The sequence below is a fragment of the Lethenteron reissneri genome, unplaced genomic scaffold (genome assembly GCF_015708825.2).
Source record: "Lethenteron reissneri isolate LAM-NWPU_2019-01 unplaced genomic scaffold, ASM1570882v1 scaffold_81, whole genome shotgun sequence".
Taxonomy (NCBI): Eukaryota; Metazoa; Chordata; class Hyperoartia; order Petromyzontiformes; family Petromyzontidae; genus Lethenteron; species Lethenteron reissneri.
The window spans coordinates 23,495-43,483 of NW_026892340.1; positions in this window are offsets into that span (position 1 = coordinate 23,495).

The following is a 19,989-nucleotide window of genomic DNA, read 5'->3' on the forward strand; positions in this document are numbered from 1 at the left end:
CCCCGCCCACTTCCCCCCCCCCCCCCCACAGGCTTCACGTCCTCTATCCCCTTAGCGCTCACGCCCCCCCCATCTTCCTACTCCCCCCCTCTCTCTCTCTCCCCCCTTGCTCCTCTCCCCCTTTCTTACCTATATAACCTCTTGCCACGGCAGCTCTCTCACCCACTACATTGGCATTGTTGCTGCATTCGCATTGCTGCTACATTCACATTGCTGCTGCATTGGCGTTGTTGCTGCATTGGCATTGTTGCTGCATTGGCATTGTTGCGACATTGGCATTGTTGCTGCATTGGCACTTGTGCACCACCCATGCTCCCGGTGCTGTTGATACACTTGGGCTAGGCCCATTCCAAACCCTTATAAACAGTTTGCCTTTAGAGGCTGACTCCTTTGCCTGATGACGACCGCTTGTGTTGCGATCGAAACGTCGTGATTTATTTTATTTCTAACTACGTGACTTTACCGAAAGAACCAAAGAGTGTGGATTCCTGCAGTCACGAAAGCTTCAAATAAAGATTCACTAATTGTCGGATGGTGGCGGGTTTAACGACACATTTATATTTACACAATCTAACCCAACAAACCTTTATTATGGTATAAGAGGGTTAGGGTTGTAAAGGGTTATGGTTTTAGTGGTTTTGGGGTTTAGAGGGTGAGTGGTTAAGAGCAGCGGTCCTCAACCTTTTTGGGACCAGGGACTGGTTTCGTGGAAGACAATTTTTTCACGGACTGGAGGGGGGGCGGGGGGTCACCATTGGGTCTTTCTCCCTTTTCAAAGAAGCTCTGCAGCGATGTTTGTTTTTTACTCATTTTGGCTAGGGTTCGCTTGTGAGCTTACCAAAACTGCGCAGTGCGGGAAAGAGGCACAGACGGAAGTGGGCGAGCCATGTGCGGACAAAAACAAGTGTCGGATTCTGACTTCTCATAAGGAGTGTGCAACCTCGATCCCTCGCATGCGCAGTTTACAGTAGGGTTCGCGCTCCTATGATAAGCTAATGCCGCCGCTGATCTGACAGGAGGCGGAGCTCAGACAGTAATGCGAGCGTTGAGCGGCTGTAAATACAGATGAAGCTTCGCTCGCTCGCCCACCGCTCACCTGCTGTGCTGCCCGGTTCTTAACATGCCACAGACTGATACCGGTCCGTGGCCCGGAGGTTGGGGACCTCTGGTTTAGAGGATTGGAGTTTAGATGGGATTTAGAAGGTTGGGGATTTAGCATTTTAGAAGGTTAGAGTTTGAGGTTAGGGGTTTGGATGGTTAGGTGTTTAGAGGGTTGCTTTTTAAAGGTTTAGAAGGTTAGGGGTTGAAATAGTTAGGGGTTTAGAGGGTTCGGGGTTTAGAGGGTTAGGGGTTTAGAGGGTTAGAGTTTTAAGGGTAAAGGGGTTTAGAGGGTTAGGTGTTTTAAGGGTTCGTGTTTTAGATGGTGAGGGTTTTAGATGGTAAGGGGGTTTAGAAAGTTAGGTATTTAGAGGTGTCGAGGGTTTATGGATTTCGATTGTTAGAGGTTTAGGAGTTTAGTCGTTTATAAGGTTATTGGTTTATGAGTTTAGATATTTCGGGGTGTTTAGGGAATTAGGGATTTAGAAGGTTATGGATTTGAGGATTTTCAAGGGTTAAGGGGTTAGAGGGCCAGGGATGAGAGGGTTTAACACCTACACTTAATATTATCTGTAATAAAAGGTTTTTTTTTGTTAGTCTCCAACACAGCGGTGTTCTAAAGTAGAAACAAATTGTCATTTTTTGGTCACGTGATAAAATGTACTAATTGGCTGTCGGGTGGTGGTGGGTATAATGACGCATTGACATTTACATGAACTTACCCCCAAAACCCGTTATTAAGGGGATTAGAGAGTTGAGAGTTTAAAGAGTTAGATGTTGAGAGGGTTAGTATTTTAGGGTAATACGGGTTTAGAGAAGGTTAGGTGTTTCAGAGGGTTGGGGTTTTGATGGTTTGGGATTTAGGTTAGGGATTGAGAGTTTTAGAAAGTTACGGTTTTGAGGATGAGAGGGTTAAGGGTAGAGTTTTATGGTTTAGAAGGTTATGGGTTTAGAGGGTAATAGGTTTAGAGGGTTAGGTGTTTCGAGGTTTAGCCGTGGTAAGATAAAAAAATTGTTTAGTTTCATTTGTATATTTGTAAATAATTTGTTTACCTCTCCTGTCGTGTTTTGTATTCTATTTTTGTTGTTACATTTTGACCCGCCTGACTGCTCATCTGTGAAAAAGATCTTTATTGCTCGTTAGATTCCTTCAGTACAAAATAAATACTTTTTTATTTTTATTCTTATTGGCCTCTGTACGAATCTATGGATTTCGGTGTGAGTTTTTGGGTCTCTTTGAATGTATGGATCTCTGTATCTCTGTGTGAGGCTATGGGTCTCTGTATGAGTCTATGTGTGTGTGTGTTGGAGTCTATGGATGTCTGTTGGAATCTATGGGTCTCTGAGTATGGATGTTTGTGTGAGTAATTCTGAAACCTATGGAAGCTCCAGTGAGTCACACTGAACTATATGGGAGCGTCAGTAAGTAACACCGAACCCTATTGGAGTGTCAGTGAGGAACACTGGACTCTACGGGAGCGTCAGTGAGTAACACTGAACCCTAGGTGATTTCTAACAGCACTTACCCACAGTTTCTTCAGGCTATACGGTAAATCCCATACACGGAATGTATGTCTTTGTGCGTGAGTTTGTGAGAGTGAGCTTGTGTAAATTTGGGAGTGAGTCTGTGAGTTAATTATTGAGTAGATAAATGGGTGAATGAGTGATGATGGGTTGATGAGAGAGTGTGAGTGAGTGGTTGAGCGAGTGGCTGCGTGAGTATGAGTAGGTGAGGGAGTGGGTGAGTGGGTACATCTGTGCATGAGTGGGTGAGTAGGTGAGAAATTGAATGAGTGGGTTGGTCAGTGAATTTCTGAGTGAGTCGGTGCGTGAGTGAATAGATCAGTGAGTGGATGACTGAGTTGGTAAGTTAGTTTTTTGTGATTGGATGGATGAATGCATGTGTAAAGACAGTACAGGGGACTAGCGGTCACAGGGTGTAATGACAGGTTAATGAATAGACAGGGTGAACGATCTGCGGTCTACGAGAAGGATCGAGAATAAGGCTGTGGCCAAGTGACAGAAGGGAGCAGGTGTGGATCAAGGACCAAGAGCCATCGAGAAGGTTCTAGAGAGGGGGCGTGCTCACGGGTTAAGGGATGGCCACGCATAGGATAAAACGTGTCGAAAACGAGAGGCTCGGGGCTGCTGAAGCCGGTGTCTTCGCCTGTCAAGTGTTCGTGCCTTCAATGAAGATCACCGACAAGAAACGTGTCTCCTGGGGTCATTACAACTGGTGTCAGAAGTGGGGTACCATCATGTCACGGTATAACCGAGGGAAGAACCCACCTGAGATGACCTTTGACGAAGGAGAGGACGAGGAGACCCGCCTTCAGTCAGCCCCGGGAGGCGGGGTCCCGGTCAACAACCCCGTAGGTGAAGTGGAAGCTGCGGTGGCAACGAGGGGGGGGGGGGGGCGACCGACAGCAGCTACAAATCATGGAGGGGTGGAGCGAGGTGATGGGATGGCTGACCAACTACTGGCAGCAGTCGCACAGCTCACCTTGCGGTTGGGCAAGGCTGCGGTGAGAGGGGGAGCCACGGACAGCGTGGAGGGGATCGTCGCGGTGGGAGCTGTGCGATCAACAGCCGCAGTCGTTCGCGTGGTGGAAACCAAGCAGGAGAGCTTTACTGAGTCTCAAGACATTATCAGGAGGCTCCTGCTACATTGGAATGTTTGGCCAATTGCATTGAGTGGTGCATGTGGGAGGAAACGGTACCAAGTAGAACGTCACGAATACGAAGAGGATGCACCTCAATGATAAGGATAGATGGAATCAAGAATCCATCCATGTACGCCTTCGACTAGTTACCTTGTGGCCTAAGCCCACAACACCCGGTATTCCCAGGGAGTCTCCCATCTAAGCACTAAACCCAGGTATGCTTACTCTCTCAAAGCCAATGAGATTGTGTGGTGTATTCAAAGCCATTGGGTTGAAGGCAATCGACAGGCAGGCAGAGCGAGTGGTGGGCGCATGGGTGGCAGTACAAGCGGCCGATGTAGACCACTCTGATAGAGGTGGTCGAGCCAGATGATTGCGTAAGGAGTAGTGGAGTGGTGCATCGTGGCCGTGATCGGACATCAAGTGGTCAAGCAGGTATTGTGTGCAATGCAGTAGAAACCAGTTCTGAACCGTCACACCGGTGGTGAGAGGCTGCTGACTTGGAGACGTTTGCCCCAGCTCCAATTCCGAGTTGGCCAACTGTAATAAGCTCGAGATCCTCCTGCGAGCTCAGGGAGGCCGGCTCGGGGCGCTGGCGCTGCGAGTCGGCCACGGCGAGGGTCTGGAAGGGGACGTCTGCTGTGGGCGGCCGCCAGACGGGATTCCGGGTCTCTGCACGGTAACAACGATGGCGGGGAGGACAATGATGAGGGCGACGGGTACGAGCAGTAGCGGCAACAACTGTGACAGAAACTGACGCGGCATCACGTAGCGGATAGCGCACCTCGCTACTGACCCGGCGAGCCAAGTTGGAGTCAAACTCGCGGTTAAGAATGGCGACAGCAAACATCAGAACCGATTACCATCTCCCTGTGCGCTCCTCGTGACCACCTGGCTTATAATAGTTGCGCATTTACAAATTTACCAACTTAGATTCAGATGAATACGAGAACCTGGTGTGGCGTGTAGTGAACGTCAGCACGGGGGAGACGAAGGCGGCCGGCCATGGCGCTGGTCACACCACCTCCCTTGTGTACAGTGCCCTCCTTGATAGGTGCGCACTTGACCTAATATTCTGTGTAGGCTACAAGACCTTTGTCTTTCCGTGTGTACATGTGTGCGAGTGTGCACGTGTGTGCAAGTGTGTAAATGTACAAGTGTGCACGTGTGTGTGGCCTCAAGGTGCACATAGCCTGGCACAAGCGTCGTGGTGACGTCACCGTCACTTAGTGGCGAATGGCGGTTGTTGTGTTTTATACAATGGAGCATTTGTAGAGTGGAAAGTGGAGAGTTTTTCTATATCTGGGCAGTGTGCTCATGACCAGCTCCGGTTTGACAGCTGAGGCGGCATTATCTATTCATCGGCTGTCTAATGCTGTGTGGAAGCTACTGTCACTCCACACGAAGCTTTGGATCGTCTCAATCAGTCATGCCCTTCCTTATCTATACTTGTGAAATGTTGACCCCTCATGGAACATCTGCGCTGGTGAGATTTAGGCTGGCCTGCTTACGATCCATCCTTGGTTTAACCAGGATGGATTGTGTGAGGAGCTCACAAATCCGTGAAAGACTGCGACAGTCCCATCAATGAGCTCCTCCAGCAGGCAACGCTGCATTCACTAGGTCATGTAGCCCTCATGCCAAACCACCTCATGCCCAAGCTGTTTCTGTTTGTCCAGTTAGAGAGGTTAAAAGGTGCAAGAAGCGGGCTGGAGTAGAGATGGACTGATGGAGTACGGGAGGATGTGGAGCTGAGTGGACTTGCTGAAGATCGGTACCAGCGGTGTCAAGATCGGTACCAGCGGTGTCAAGATCGACCTCTATGGAGGAGGCTTGTCAAAGACGCTACTGGGCAGTTGGAGGCAGTCGCACTCCAAAAAAAACTCCGGGCAGAGGAGCGGCGCTCACAACAATGAACGGAGTGCTGGGTGGATAAAATGCAGCAAGTTGGCGCAGTAAAGGACACAGCTGGTGCATCCACCAGGCATCTCAGTCAACCCATGGCATCTGGGTGTGTCCCGTGACCTCGTGTCAGTGAACCTTCGACACTTCACGTGGCCTCAAGTGCACCTAGCCTGGCACCTTGGTGACGCCACCGCCACTTAGTGGGGAATGGCGGCTGTTGTTGTTGAGCGTACACGTGTGTACGAGTATATACGTGAGTGTACACGTGTGATGCGGCTAAGCGGTAGTGCTGTACTAACAGTAGTAATAATAGCACTGCGGTGTTAGTAACAGCAGTAGTTATACTAGTTATAATACTACGGTATGGCAGTAACAGCAGTAGTTATACTAGTTATAATAACACTAGTGTGGTAGTAACAGCAGTAGTTATACTAGTTATAATAACACTACGTTGTGGTAGTAACAGTAGTAGTTGTACTAGTTATAATACTACTCGTGTGGTAGTAACAGTAGTTATACTAGTTATAATAACACTATGGTGTGGTAGTAACAGTAGTTGTACTAGTTATAACACTACAGTGTGGTAGTAACAGTAGTAGTTGTACTAGTTATACTAGTGTGGTAGTAACAGTAGTTGTACTAGTTATAACACTAGTGTGGTAGTAACAGTAGTAGTTGTACTAGTTATACTAGTGTGGTAGTAACAGTAGTAGTTGTACTAGTTATAACACTACAGTGTGGTAGTAACAGTAGTAGTTGTACTAGTTATACTAGTGTGGTAGTAACAGTATTAGTTATACTAGTTATAACACTACGATGTGGTAGTAACAGTAGTAGTTATACTAGTTATACTAGTGTGGTAGTAACAGTAGTAGTTGTACTAGTTATAACACTACAATGTGGTAGTAACAGTAGTAGTTGTACCAGTTATAATATGTGTTAGTGTTTCTCCCATCTGCTGGGACTTTGTGGGTCCCAACGGGCCCGCGATGAGGTGGGGCGCTGCTCAGGGGTTGACGGCTCTGCCCACACACTCCCACCGATTGCGTTCAAGGCGAAAGTTGACTGCGACCGCGGGGCCACGGAGGGCAGAGTTCGTCTCCTGCTCAGCAGCCGTCCGCGTCTCTGGGGAGGAGGTTTGGAGCGCCGCGTTCCCACAGCAGCCATCGCAGCGGCAGCAGCGGCAGCAGCGGCAGTCGTGAACTTCGATTTAAAGCTTCTTTCGTGACTGCAGGGATTCATCTTCTTGGTTCTTTCAGTAAAGTCACGTAGAAGGGATGTAATAAAATAATACAAACAAAACATAATAAAATAATATAATATTTTGTTTCATTTTTATTATTAATAAAAACAAAACATCATAAAATATTATTTTATTATGTTTTATTTTTATTATTAATAAAAACAAAACATAATAAAATAATATATTTTATTAAAATAATATATTTTATTATGTTTTATTTTAATTATTAATAAAAACAAAACATAATAAAATAATATAATATTTTATCATGTTTTATTTTTATTATTTTATTACATCGCTTCTACGTGACTTCACCGAAAGAACCAAGGAGACGAGTCGTGAACGTGTTTCCCCTCAGCAGCAGCAGGAGGAGGAGGGGGACGAAGCCAACCGCAGCTGCTCGCCAAGTTGCTGTCCCTGCCTGCGGCGAGCAGAGACTCGGCCACTGCGGGCTGGAGCGGGCTGCTGGGTAGGCGGCCACCACCGCAGCGGAAGAACGGGTCACTGGGGGTGCGACAAAGAGCTTCACGGCTCATCGGATTCCTCCAGGTGGGATACAGGTCGTGAACCCTTACACAGACTCGCACGCAGAGAGAGAGAGAGAGAGGCAGACAGAGAGGGGTCGTGAGGCGGTGGACTGATCGCGCTGACGGAGGCGAGGGAGTCGCTCTCACCGCCGTCTCCTCCTCCCTCTCCCCTCCGTGCGCCGCCATTGCGGCTGCGAATTTCCCGCCCTTTTTGTCTCCCCCCCACGAACGCCCGCGTCGCGTGACGTCACTCGGTCGCTGATGACGTCATGTACCCCGTGACGTCATTTGTAATTTGAAACAAGACGAGCGCGGCACGTGACGTCATACAACGCCGCACTGCGAATACAAACGTCGAGGCTGTCTCAGCCATCCCGTGGCTGTCAGTCCGTCACGGTTCACTCCGCGCGTCTTCGCGTCTGTGACTTTCACATTTCACACTTCACTTCAGATTTAGCATTCTCTGCAAGAGCGTCATCAACCAGGTAGGGTGTTGACTGTTGTGTTAGCCGACTCTCCGTGTTGTATTGCATTGTATTTCTAAGTATACCAGTTTTGTTTTCTCTTTCATTTACACCCGACGATGATTGCTCGTGTTGCAATCGAAACGTCGTATGCTAGTATTTTATTCATTATTTCCTCTTTATACGTGACTTTACCGAAAGAACCAAAGATTTAAAAAACGCGGTATTAACCGAGAGGATGGGTACAAACTGAGCAATCGTTGGAAGGACGTTATTAACCAGGAAAAGTCTTAACTGACTGTGATGTTTCCATCCAACCTGCCTATGTCAGCTGTTATTTCGACTCTCTGCGTCTCTCTATGCCTCTCTCTTAGATCTCTCATGCTCACGTGCTAATCCCTCACATCAACATCATGCTAATCCCTCACATCAACATCATGCTAATCTCTCACATCAACATCATGCTAATCTCTCACATTAACATCATGCTAATCTCTCACATCAAAATCATGCTAATCTATCACATCAACATCATGCTAATCTCTCACATCAACATCATGCTAATCTATCACATCAACATCATGCTAATCTCTCACATCAACATCATGCTAATCTATCACATCAACATCATGCTAATCCCTCACATCAACATCATGCTAATCTATCACATCAACATCATGCTAATCTATCACATCAACATCATGCTAATCTCTCACATCAACATCATGCTAATCCATCACATCAACATCATGCTAATCCCTCACATCAACATCATGCTAATCTATCACATCAACATCATGCTAATCTCTCACATCAACATCATGCTAATCCCTCACATCAACATCATGCTAATCTCTCACATCAACATCATGCTAATCCCTCACATCAACATCATGCTAATCTATCACATCAACATCATGCTAATCCCTCACATCAACATCATGCTAATCTATCACATCAACATCATGCTAATCTCTCACATCAACATCATGCTAATCTCTCACATCAACATCATGCTAATATATCACATCAACATCATGCTAATCTCTCACATCAACATCATGCTAATCCCTCACATCAACATCATGCTAATCTCTCACATCAACATCATGCTAATCTCTCACATCAACATCATGCTAATCCCTCACATCAACATCATGCTAATCTCTCACATCAACATCATGCTAATCTATCACATCAACATCATGCTAATCTATCACATCAACATCATGCTAATCCCTCGTTCAGGAGGCCGCTCACCTAACTTACATTTACTTGCTAATTTCTCACATTAACATCACTATCTTCGGCCACTTCTTTATGACCCTTGAGCTACACCCATTTCGAACCTTTTAAAACAGTCTGCCTCAGCAGCAGACCACGCTTTCCCACCTGATGATGGACGCTTGTGTTGCACCCGAAACGTCGTGATTTGTGTCATTTTGTACCTACGTAACTTTACCGAATGAACCAAAGAGTACTGATTCCTGCAGTCACGACAGCTTCAAATAAAGATAGATTTTTTAATATTCAACCTGCAATGTTCTGCAAACTACTGCCAGTATTAAAATGGTGATTTGGTCTAAGAGGTGGAAGTTTCTACCGTCTGACCTTGTTTTTTCAGTATATTTAAACACACTCGTGTTGATATGGGTGCATCAAAACAACCAAGGTGATTTGTTCTATTCAATCCACGAAAATGATTACAATTGCTATTCTCTTTGGTTCTTTTGGTAAAGTCACGTAGATAGAAAAAGACTAAAATAAAACAAAAAATTATATATCACGAAGTTTCGTTATGATATATTATTAAAATTATCCAGCTGGATTATTTTTTTATGCCTGAGGACGACCACTTGTGTTGCGATCGAAACGTCGTGATATGTTATTTTATTTTAATATTTTTTATATATATGTGACTTTGCCGAAAGAACCAAAGAGTATGGATTCCTGCAGTCACGAAAACTTCAAATCAAGAGTACAATTGCTGTCATCAACTTTTAATAATCATCTAAATGGTACAGAGGCATAGCTCGGATATTTTGCGCCCAGGGACAAACTATAAAATTGGCGCCCCCCCCCCCCCCCCCGTTTATTCACATTTTCCTATTACATCGAATAAGGAATAACAATTTAAATTTAAATGAAACATTGTATTTAAAGAAGCAAATTTTAAGAAATTATATTACATGGCTCACTCAGTCACTGTCGTAGACTGGTTGACATAGTCTACAAAAGATACATTTTTCTTGATTTCACTGTCGCAAACTGGTCAATCACGTAATCAAAATCTGTTTTTTCCAATGTTTCTCTTTCAACGCTAAGAAGAGCAAGATCGCTGATACGATCTTGTCCCATTGAAGTTTTAGGTTGAGGTGTAGATTTGTGCAGTAGTTTCAGGCTGCCGCGCCCGCCGCAATAAGTTATAATGTAACGTTGTAAGCCTCATTTTGGCGCCCCTTTACCTTGGCGCCCGGGGACACGTGTACCCCCCTGCCCCCCCCTAGCTACGCCTCTGAAATGGTATAGTTTGTAAGGCTGTGTGCATTTGCATTGCTGTGTATGTTCACTTGTCTTTGGCTCGTGTGTGTACATCTGTGTGATATAAGCATTGTACAGTTAACAAACTATTAGATAACTTTTAAAAATCAAGTTTTTCATTCGCATGCACACTCATGTGTGTATGTTCACTCATGTGTGTGTGTGTATATCTACTTCTGCGTTTATGTATGAGACCTCAAAGATGCAGTCATCATCACCCTGTAGAAGAACAAAGGGGAGAAATAAAACTGTTCCAATTATCGTGGCATAACACTTCTGTTCGTCGCCGGCAAAATCCTCGCAAGAGTACTGCTGAATAGACTGGTACCCGCAATAGCTAAAGATCACCTCGTGAAACAGGGCTGTGTTCTTGCTCCCACGCAGTTCACCATTTTGTTCAGCATGATGCTCCAGCAGGCCACAGAGGACCTCGACGACGCTGATGGCGTATACATCCGTTTTCGTCTCGACGGGAGCGTGTTCAACCTCAGGCGTTTGCAGGCCCACACAAAGACCATGGAGCAATTGATCAAGGAGCAGCTGTTTGCTGACGATGCCGCCCTCCTTGCTCACACAGAGGCAGCTATGCAGCGAATTACGTCCTGTTTCGCAAAAACAGCTCAGATCTTCGGTCTTGAATTCAGCCTGAGGAAGACTGAAGTTTTTCATCAGCTCGCACCCCATGAGGAGCACCATCGACCAGGCATCTTCAATGAACAAACAGAACTGAAAGCTGTCCACCAGTTCAACTACTTGGGATGCGTGATTTCGTCAACAGCAACCTTAAAAGAGACGTGAAGGTCAACGTCTACAAAGCTGTTGTACTGACCACTCTCCTGTATGGCGTCACGTACCGTCGTCACCTCAAGCGTTTCCATCAGCGCTGCCTCCGCACAATCTTCAAAATTCACTGGAGTGACTTCGTCGCCAACACTGAAGTCCTCGAGTCAGCGGAGGTCATCAGCATCGAGGCTATGGTCCTCAAGATACAGCTTCGTTGGGCAGGGCACATCGCCAGGATGGAGAACCACCGCTTACCTAAGATGGTGCGTTATGGGGAACTGTCCTCTGGCCATCGCGACATAGGGGGGAAAGCCATGATGATGATCTCCATCAGCATTGCAACATTGTATACTTATTTTCACAGATAAAGCCGATAAATTGATCACAGTTTACAGGCCATTGTAAATGTGCAAACTAACAACATGCACATAATTATTCAAGGAGATGCCCATCTCTATTCAAACGGAAGCGAACGATGATTTAGCATTTTCCTACTTAGGCTTAAGCACAATGGCCACATGAGCTTAGGTATGTTGCTAGATATGAGGAGCTTTAGTACCGTGAATAGCAATTGAATGCAAATAAATTAATGAAGAAAATGATTCTAGCGAAATTTCATAAATGGCAAGAATAATCCGAACCAGTGTGCCGATACAATGGCAAGCAAATGGAAGTTTGAACTTGAAAAAGACTTCATGCAAATAAACGAAACCTATGACTTCAATACACTCATTAAATATGAGGCCAATATTCCTAATATTGTTAATAAATCCAAGCGTTTGGAGTGGAAACAGAGAAGGAATTAGAATCGCACGCTTTTCTGTCATTAGCATAACGTACTTCAGTGTTGTGGGGAATCTAAGATTCATATCGTCAGCTTAAACTGTGAAAATAATCACAAAACCCCGCTATCCAAGTATACTACTGTTTGTATGTAAATGGATCTGTACTTCTGTGTATGTCCACTCGTGTGTTTATTTACACTCGTTGATGTGGATATGTACATGCGTGAATGTGTGTGTATAGGTATGTACAATAATTTGTTCGAATATTTGTTTGTGTAGTAGAACGCAATCCCTGTGTATGTACACTGCTGTGTATGTACACCCGTGTGTGTATGCGCACTTGTATGCATGTGCGTACGTATGAAGCAGTGTGTATGCACATTCGTGTATGTTTCTACAGCGCTGTGTATGTCCATTCGTGTGTGGGTGTAGTGAGTGTGACCAGCGGACTGCCACGATGCTGCCAGTTAAGGATAAACTTGTGTGATGGAGATGCTTTACCTGAAACTCGCCTCCACACGTGTTCGCTATGAACATTGTAGCAATAAGGGACGATCAGTAATCTTTAACATAGCAGGTCTGTATATACAGCGGTGTGCATTCACACACCGCTGTATATACAGTCGTGTTTGGATGCAAACTCGTGTGTGTATGTCTTCTCGTCCGTGTTTTTTTAAAGGAAAGATATGATAGCAATTACGTACGATCAGTCATCTTTAAAAACAAATCAGGTCTTTATTGATCTGCAAGAAAACTCACGTTAATACTCGTATCGATATCTTTATTAATACGCATGCTCAAACGGTTAAAATATATTCTTAAAATCAAACACGTAAACGTCGATTTCACCTTTGACGTCCTTTTCGCTTGAAGCCATTTGTCCATAGTTTAAAATTGTTGTGAGAAGATGACAACACATGCCACCTTCTACCATAAACACCACACATTTAACAGCCCCGATGATCCAACGACGAGACGAAGCAATGTATCTATCGAAGCATAAAATTGTTGTCATCCTGAAATATGTGAACACTTCTGGAACTTAAAAGGAAGATATTCATCTGAACACATTGTAGAGCATTCACAACATCACTCTAGCTTTAAGTCTTAGAAATAACCGAACAAAATATATGAGACACGAATATGACTCTTCAGCCACTCCACTACATCAAGCCATCTCTCAGGATGCAACTGCATGGGGTCGAAAGAGGAATTTCGTTTAGGACTCATGACAACATTTTTACTCCTTGTTTGGTGATGCCTGTGAAGTGTTGATGACCGTGAAAATGCTTCCAACACACAGAGCAATCAATCGGTTTTGTTAAAATAATGACACTAGCTTGGAGTAGTGCTGGAAATCACTGATATAATCAATTGCACCTAATACACTGATCTAACAGAGACACAAACGTGCACATTCCAGGACTTTACCAGAATAATTCAATACTTTGATTATCCAGCAACTCCAGGAGCCATTTCTCATTATCAACCCGCATGGGGTCTAAAGAGGAATTGTCGTCAGGACTCATTACATCCACTACATCCACGCATCTCTCAGGTTCCACCATGCATAGGTTCGAAAGATGGATTTTTTTCAGGACTCATTGCAGCATTTTGTTTTTCACCTTTTGATTTCACTTCCCTATCATTGCGGATCTTCTCATGCTTGTTTCGGGGTGATGACCGTGTGAAGATCTGACTTCCTTCCCGCACACAGCGCAATTGAATGGCTTCACGCCCGTGTGTGTTTTCTGGTGACGATGAAGATGTGATTTCCGTGCAAAAGCCTTTCCACACACAGAGCAATTGAATGGCTTCACGCCCGTGTGTGTTTTCTGGTGAGTGTTAAGAGTTGATTTCTGTGCAAATGACTTCAAACACACAGAGCAATTGAATGGCTTCTCGCCCGTGTGTGTGTTTCGGTGATGGTGAAGATGTGATTTCCGTGCAAATGCCTTCTAACACACAGAGCAATCGAACGGCTTCTCGCCCGTGTGTGTTTTCTGGTGACTGTGAAGATGTGATTTCTGTGCAAATGTCTTCCCACACACAGCGCAATTGAACGGCTTCTCGCCCGTGTGTGTTTTCTGGTGAGTGTGAAGATTTTGTTTCAGTGAAAATGTCTTCCCACACACAGCGCAATTGAATGGCTTCTCACCCAAGTGTGTTTTCTGGTGAGTGTGAAGATTTTGTTTCAGTGAAAATGCCTTCCCATACACAGAGCAATTGAATGGCTTCTCACCTGTGTGTGTTTTCTGGTGATTTTGACGAGTTGATTTCTGTGCAAATGCCTTCCCACACACAGAACAATTGAACGGCTTTTCGCCCGTGTGTGTGTTCTGGTGAGTGTGAAGATTTTGTTTCAGTGAAAATGCCTTCCCACAAAGAGAGCAATTGAATGGCTTCTCACCCGAGTGTGTTTTCTGGTGCCTGTGAAGATATGCTTTACGTGCAAACTCATTCACACAAACAGAGCAATTGAATGGCTTCTCACCCGTGTGTGTGTGGCGCTGTGGAAAGGTTATCTGCTCCATGTGACTGATTCTTCAGTGACAGTCGCGGGTGTTTTTTAGAGTAAAATACACCCTCAAAGCTCCGTGGATGTCTGGCTCAAATCACCAAGAAGCTAACTTTTTACCAACGTCTAACTGAAACACAGTAACGTCTCGTAAGTCGGACTACACACGCGATTACCAGTTTATCCACTAACAAAGACACTTACTTGTGGATGCACGTCGTATCGATGTCCCTGTAACCCGTCTGAAGAAATCGCCACGAACTTTCCCAAAGCGAAGTCGCCAACCAGTCGCCAAGCAATCGTGCTCGCCAGGCTGGGTCTCGTGGAAGAAGGGTTATCTGCAGAGCGAGGAGTCGAGCGTCTATCCTCAGCAAAATCCCTCTCGAAATGACCTTGAAGTCTGATTTTAAGCCCCTTATAACTTCGCTCACGCATTCAAATCTTTTGTTCTCGACTTGGCCTATTATGGACTTTGCATTCAATTGTTAATTTTTTGCATTAACAATCCGCATATCTAGCAACATAATACGTATGCACATCTCACTGCATAATTGTACACTTCCGTTTGAATAAGGATGTGCATCTCCATGCATAATTCCATGATTCGTGTTAATTTGCTAATATTCACCCCCCCAATGTCCTCTAAACTGCTGCAAGTTTAGAGGATTATAAAGCGACATACAGTCTGAAGTATCAAAATTGGTGATCTCGAGCTTGATTTGGAATAAGATGTGCAAGTTTATACAGGTAGGAACAATGTTCCACACTGCCCACCAGGGATTTATTGTCTGTATGTCTGATTGTCTGTTTGTCGTGCATAAATAAATATATAACATAAACAGCTCTTTGATTGGTGGAGACCTACTTCCGGGTACGGGAGAGGGGAGGTGCCTAAGGGAGGAGGGTCAGGAAAGGGGCCTGAGGGGGGGGGGGGACAGCGGAGGGGCCTGAGGGAGGGGGGGTCAGGGGAGGGGGGGTCAGGGGAGGGGCCTAAGGGGGGGGTCAGGGGAGGGGCCTAAGGATATGGAGTGGGGGTGTTCAGGGGAGGGGCATAAGGGAAGGGGGTCAGGGGAGGGGCCTAAGGCAGGGGGGGGGGGCGATAGTTAAGGGGGCTGTCTGCCTGGCTACCTAAAGTCAAGTTATTTTTTATACATACAGGTAGGAACAACAGGTTCCACACTGCCCACCAGGGATTATTTGTCTGTCTGTCGTGCATCTTATTCGCTGCGTTAACTCTCCTATGCCACTCGAGGCCATCTTGGTGCCAGTCCTTTCCAACCCCACCACCTCTGTGCTCTCTCCCTCCCACACCGATGGTGCTTCAAACAATGGCGAATAGGCTTCAACGTAAATATTAAGAGTCTTCTATTAAGAGTCTTCAAGGCGGTACGTGACTCCACAGATATTTGCTTTATCACTAAAAACACCATGAGTATATTGATAAGCTTTTTCTCGTATCTCTTGACGCAGAATAAGCTGCCTATGCACATATATCGTATTGTAAGTTAGAGTACTGGCGAAGCATACTCAGTGTTTTGTATCTCCTGCACTTTTATTATCGATTTGTACCGTTTGCTTATGGAATATTGTATTGATTCCTAAGTCATGGAATCTATAATCTACTTTTTGAGTACTTGATCAAACTGCTTGGCGCATGGCACGCATTTTTACAGACGCATGTTGCAATGTCATTGTTCTGATCATTATAGATACAATATAAACAATATAATAAACGTACACCACTTGGTCAAGCCACTGCTAGATGAAGGCCTAACCACGCCATGTCAGTCATTGAGCTTGTTTTGACCATACTTCACTCCGGTCATTGTGGGTGTGCTGAAGATTGGTAATGGTTTTTTTAATAGGCTTTTGTGCATGCAATTATCGCAACACCCTTAAAAATTCAATGAACATCCCTAACTGGACATGTGTGCATGGTGCCAATGGCTGCCTGTGGCCATGTTTACGATTCAACTGGAGTCCCCCCCCACTCCCAGCACACTTTCCAGTTTTTCAATTAATTGTGATAGATTTACAGTCATTAGTTCATTACTTTTATTTCATTTTGACCATCTCTATTTTAATTCATACAGTTATTTTTGGTTACTTTACTTTCTCCTCAATGCAACATTGCAAAAATGCAAGTAGAGTTTTAATTAGGCTTGGCCAAGACACATCGTGGCTAAAAGGGATAATAGCAAGTGGACAGAACTTGGGATAGAATGTCAACCGATGGAGAAAACACGTGTGAGAAAATAACCATCACAGAGATGAAGCAATGAGATCATGCGCATGAGCTGGGTGGATCACAAGATCATGAGGGATGGTGACAATATCGGGGAAAATATTGGGGAACCTTTTCTTCCAGCAGTAGATTGAGCATGGCTGATGATGATGATGAACATTAGCATGTAATGTACATGCATTGTAAATAATCTAATCTCACGTGACTTGTTTATTTGTCAGGAGCATAATCAATTTCAGTTGATGAATTTATATTACGTGCCTACTCAACGCTTTGGCTAGTTGCTAGGTTGACATTTCTTAATTTGAAAAAAAGAAGTTTGGCATTTCTTATTTATAAATTATTCTGACATGATACATACATCGTGAGTGTGAAAAAGGATAATTGGCAGTATTTTATTATTATACAGCTATTATTGACAGTATTTGAATCTTATACAGGGAGGAACAACAGGTTCCACACTGCCCACCAAGGATTATTTGGCTGTCTGTCGTGCATATTTGTCTGTCGTGCACTCTGCGCAGTTCAGTGACTGTGACTATCTTGGCATATTGCAGTTTGCTTGACTGCAAAAGTTTTCTGGCGCGATCTCCGACGTTCAGTGCAACCATCGGCGGTGTGGAGAAAGTGGGGATGTTCGCAACCATCGGCGACGTCTGGCCACAGTACGGCGGCGGGCGCACAATAAAGGACGAGATGCCCGAAGAGCATGCTGCCCGACTGGAGTGCGCGCGCGTCTCGTTGGCTGCCCAACGTGCCGCGCCCCAGACGCCCGAAGAGCGTGCTGCCCGACTGGAGCGCGCGCGCGTCGCGAAGGCCGAGAAGCGACGCGTCAGCGTCGATACTGAGGACGCCATGCTGGCGTCTCTGGCCGAGACCGCTCTCGCTGAGCAGGACCCTAGTGAGGAGACCGTCAGGTTCCTGGTGAAGTCGCAAAATTTCGCGAAGGATCCGCGTCTGGCGCTGCTGTATTTCCACCTGTGCGCAAACCATCCCGATGCCTTTGTTATCAATGATGAGAGCCTGCATGGGCCTAACGGACCCGCGGTCTGCGAGCGGATCCTGCGAGCCATTGGCGGCGCGGTAGGCCACGACGACGCTGTGCACTGTCAGCGCAGTGTGGCTGCCCGTGACCCCGGTACGGGGCACATCGCGGGGTGTGCGTTGTGCAATGAGTTTCTCTTTGAGGCCAATAAGACCATCGTCGATGCCGGCCCCGTCGAACAGCTTCTCATTGTGTTCCACCTCACCAATGAGCAAGTCGCTGAGCAGTGCACCCTGCTAGAGCATCTCGTTGAACGGCACGTCTCCGTGCTGCGCGTGAACGACGTCCGGTACCATCTCAATCCTGATCTCGTGCCCGACATCAACAACGTCGTCCTGTGCTCGACCTGTGCAAAAAATCCGGCCGATCACGACTTCAGCCTCTACAACGGGCACGACTGTGGTCCGCGGGGGTCGCTGCCCAAAGTGAACAGCACGACGCTCAACGCGATTTTACCCGCCCGAGCCTTCAATATTGACATCTTGATAAGGGCCAGCCACTCAACGGGGAACGCCATTTGTTTCATGCAAGACGGTCCTGTCGAGGTGGCCAACGTGCTGACCCGGGTTTCTCCGGTGCAACGCCCGCAGGTGACCTTTCTCGGGCCGCGCGACGCCTGTCGGAAGGCGCAGGCTCGTTTCCGCGACATGTACAACATCGACGTCACCGGAGCGTACCAGTGGCTCGAGTTCTGGACCGGGGTCAAACATCCGCGATTCGACGGCATTACCATCGACAATTCCTCCGAAATGCGCCGACGCCTCGACGAGGAGGGTGCCGCCATCGAGAACGACGCCATCTGCAATGACGACGTTGACGTCGCTGCAATGAATGCGCACGTGGACGATGACGACGTCAACAACGACGTGCCAGAGTCGCCGGCCAGCAGCACGGGCTGTGACCTTGTTCACGCGGCGGTCTTGCCCAAACAATCTCTCCTCAGTGGCGGCGTCAACCTGGCGCTGCAGGCGCTGAACTACATCATTCACCCCGACGACAAGAATGCCGGAGATCGTGTTCCCCCTCCTATCGCGGTGGTTTCACGCGGCGAAGACCCAATCGTCGAGTGGGACGAGAACGACGTCCTCATGTCGGCGGTTTTCCGCGTCTTTGTTCCTTCTGGGCAAGGGATTGTCCAAGGGCACGTTGCGGCCAAATATACATTCGACGAAATGGCGAATGGACATTGGCAAAAACGGCATGTGGCAACCACGCGCAGGACCACAGGCTCGCAAGCCACTCGTCCCGCGCGGGAAGCGGTCGCGGCCGGAGGAGCCAGCTCCGACGCCGCAAGAGTCTGCTGTGGCTGTGAAGCGGCGACCAAGCCCACCTCCGCCCGGCGTCACTCCACGTTGTCCGCCCCCTGTCTCGGTCGAACACGTTGTCTTCGTTCCGGGGTACGGAAGGCTGTTCACGAACGACTTCCGCTGCTTACAACCTGGCCAGTGGTTGAACGACACCATCATCAACCTGTTCGGGCAGTTCTACTGCCTGCCGCGAGCGGCATACGTCCACCTGTTTAACACGATCCTGTACACAAAGTTCTTGGCGGGCCATCTCGACGACTTGAATTGCGTCTTCGATGGCGTGTCTTCCAGGCCGGTGTGGATCATACCGATCTACGACAAGTCGCACTGTCAGATCTTGGTCATCGTCAACGCCACGTGCCCACCAAGGTCAACTGCCATGCTGTTAGACTCAATGGCTGCGTGCGGGCAGTCGCGCAACGCCAAAAACATCGCGGCCTTTGCCAGCACGGTGGTGGACCGGGTCGTGCGCGCCGAATTGGTGAGCACGCCGGTGGCGATCACCACCGTGGCAATCACCACGGTGCTTGTGCCGCAGCAACCGAACGGCTACGACTGCGGCGTCTACGCCCTGCTCAACATCATGCACCTGGTGTGCCATTACGATAACATCGTGGCCGTTCAAGGACCAGGTCAGGTGGATTGGCGCGCGTGGTACACGCAGGAGGCGGCGTCACAGCACAGGCGCGACCTGCTGCAACAGCTACATGAACTTAAAGACCTACACCAATAAATCAACAATCATCATCTGATGCAATAGTAACAGCTACAACTTCCAACAAGACTATGGTATCCAACACGGATCGCACGAATGCGCTGTCCAACCAAGTTCCTACCTGCCCACTCCGAAGGAACGTGTTTTATG